Source organism: Thunnus thynnus, chromosome 3, assembly GCF_963924715.1.
Source record: "Thunnus thynnus chromosome 3, fThuThy2.1, whole genome shotgun sequence".
In the NCBI taxonomy this organism is placed as follows: Eukaryota; Metazoa; Chordata; class Actinopteri; order Scombriformes; family Scombridae; genus Thunnus; species Thunnus thynnus.
The window spans coordinates 38,968,275-38,971,265 of NC_089519.1; the positions used below are offsets into that span (position 1 = coordinate 38,968,275).

General features: G+C 42.3%; 1 protein-coding gene across 1 annotated transcript in view; it reads left to right on the forward strand.

The window, feature by feature from the left end:
- The first annotated feature begins 355 nt into the window (after positions 1-355).
- The window catches only part of LOC137180456 (actin-binding protein WASF3-like), a 21,384-nt gene continuing 18,748 nt past the window's right edge, over positions 356-2,991 (forward strand). The window contains exon 1 of the mRNA XM_067585841.1: positions 356-618. The gene's annotated coding sequence lies outside the window, so the exon portion shown is untranslated. The remainder of the gene's footprint in view (positions 619-2,991) is intronic.

Genomic DNA, 2,991 nt, shown 5'->3' on the forward strand with positions numbered 1-2,991 from the left:
AACACTGTCTGAAACATGGATGATATATTTAAGAAATACATCAAATAATAACCTGTTGTTCAGTTTTCTTTTACATTTCTTTTACACACCAGCAACACTTCCTGCAGGTCGAACACACAGTAAACTTCATATCCTGCAGCAGAGCACCGGCATCATTTACGGCAATGAACCGTTAAATTACAGTAGTGACACTAAAAAAACGGTAAATTGCGGCAACTACAGCTGCCAGTAGTTTACTGTAGTTTACTGTAGTTTACTGTGTGTAATAGAGTACTTTTACTTTCACTGCAGTAAAGGATCTGAGTACTTCCGCTGCTATGTAGTATTATTATGTAATCATCTTTATATTCCATCATCTGTTCATCTGCAGCTGTTCAGATGTTCAGCGGTTCATCTTTTTAGTTTGAGGCCGAAGTTCTCCGACAGAAGCCGAGCAGCTCCGATGAGGCGTCAGGAGGAGAAGCAGATTGGCTCCCTGCTCCTCCTCCTCCTCCTCCTCCTCCTGCTCTCAGCATCCATCCCCGGTCAGAGGCGGAGGATGAGCCCGCTGCCCGCCGCTCTGTGACGGAGGAGCTTCAGCAGATCACACCGGAGACACCGGAGCGGAACGTCCTCGCGGTGAGTCTGATCGATCTGTTATCGGAAGTGTTATCGATCGGTGTCTCCGCAGCTTCATCCATACAGAAACTGATCAGAGCTGTCAGTCACCCGGCCCGGCGATGACGTCATCCGTGGCCAGACAGGACACACTCTGATGCGCGCGGATCGATAGATCAGCTGATCGATGGATCGATAGTGTCAGCAGGTGTATGAGCAGGCCTGAACACGCACACACGCGCACACACACGCGCACACACACACGCTATAAACATTACATCAGGCAGTCCTCATAGCATGATGGAGCTGTGTGCGTGTGCGTGTGTGTGTGCGTGTGCGCGTGTGTGTGCGTGTGTGTGTATGTGTGTGCGTGCGTGTGAGTGTGTGTGTGTGTGCGCGCGTGTGTGTGTGTGTTTTCATGTGAAATATAATTTTCCACGTGACGTGTGTAAATGTGAATCACGTGTGTAAATGTGAATCATGAGCTGCTCTTTCATGTGATTATTCTGCTTTTATTTACCGAACAGCTGGTTCCCATCATCCCCTTTGACACTCACTGAATGATCAATAACTAATGCTGATCAATAATACTTCTGTTATCACAGTGTGACGTGTTACAGCCAACCAGCTTCAGTTCTAACGCGCTCCTACATCGTCCATGCTGACCCTCGCTGCCCCCAGCAGGTCAATAAAAACACATCACCTGAAATCAATAACAATGATTATTGTATTTTGGAGGTCAGACTCGTCAATGCGAGGCAGCTTCAGGACTGTGAGTCCTGGAGAAGACAGCAGACAGGTTCCTCTGGACGCTGGTGGAGGAACCGGCCAGCAGATGGTTGATGCACCTTCACTCAGGTCTTTGTGGACAACATGGAGGACATGGCGATGATGATGAGGAGGAGGCGGGTTGCACAGTAGTCGGTCTGAAAGACAGAGCGCAGAATTACTGCGGTATGTAAAGAGCAGCACTAAGAGTCTGATTGGCTGGAGGAACGTGGGTAGAGAGCTCATTGGTCAGTTATGATGACAGCAGAGTTGAGACTGAGGGATCTTGACAGCGTGGGAAAGAGGAAGTGACGGAGAAACAGAACAGAAGGAAACAGCAATGTTCAGCCATGATATCTGCAGGCAGAGTGTGTTAATAGAGAACTTATGATCGAGCTTCATATGATGATATCTGTTAGCACCTTACTAGCTTCAAGCTAATGTGGGAATGTTTTTCAGATGTGTCTGCATTTAAGTTTTATGCTCAGGTTAAGTTTAGGTTTAGATTAAGAGTCAGGGTAAGTTTAGGTTTAGATTAAGAGTCAGGTTAAGTTTAGGTTTAGATTAAGAGTCAGGTTAAGTTTAGGTTTAGATTAAGAGTCAGGTTAAGTTTAGGCTTAGATTAAGAGTCGGGTTGAGTTTAGGTTTAGATTAAGAGTCAGGTTAAGTTTAGGTTTAGATTAAGAGTCAGGTTAAGTTTAGGTTTAGATTAAGAGTCAGGTTAAGTTTAGGTTTAGATTAAGAGTCAGGTTAAGTTTAGGCTTAGATTAAGAGTCAGGTTAAGTTTAGGTTTAGATTAAGAGTCAGGTTAAGTTTAGGTTTAGATTAAGAGTCAGGTTAAGTTTAGGCTTAGATTAAGAGTCAGGTTGAGTTTAGGTTTAGATTAAGAGTCAGGTTAAGTTTAGGCTTAGATTAAGAGTCAGGTTAAGTTTAGGTTTAGATTAAGAGTCAGGTTAAGTTTAGGTTTAGATTAAGAGTCAGGTTTAGTTTATGTTCAGGTTAAGTTTAGGTTTAGATGAAGAGTCAGGTTAAGTTTAGGTTTAGATGAAGAGTCAGGTTAAGTTTAGATTTAGATGAAGAGTCAGGTTAAGTTTAGGTTTAGATTAAGAGTCAGGTTTAGTTTAGGTTCAGGTTAAGTTTAGGTTTAGATTGAGAGTCAGGTTAAGTTTAGGTTTAGATTAAGAGTCAGGTTTAGTTTAGGTTCAGTTTAAGTTTAGGTTTAGATTAAGAGTCAGGTTTAGTTTAGGTTCAGGTTAAGTTTAGGTTTAGATTGAGAGTCAGGTTAAGTTTAGGTTTAGATTAAGAGTCAGGTTTAGTTTAGGTTCAGTTTAAGTTTAGGTTTAGATTAAGAGTCAGGTTTAGTTTAGGTTCAGGTTAAGTTTAGGTTTAGATTAAGAGTCAGGTTTAGTTTAGGTTCAGGTTAAGTTTATGTTCAGGTTAAGTTTAGGTTTAGATTAAGAGTCAGGTTAAGTTTAGGTTCAGGTTAAGTTTATGTTCAGGTTAAGTTTATGTTCAGGTTAAGTTTAGGTTCAGGTTAAGTTTAGGTTCAGGTTAAGTTTAGGTTTAGGCAGAGTTGGCTGACACATAAGTGAACTAAGCGCCTGCTTAGAGCCCCCAAGGGGTCAA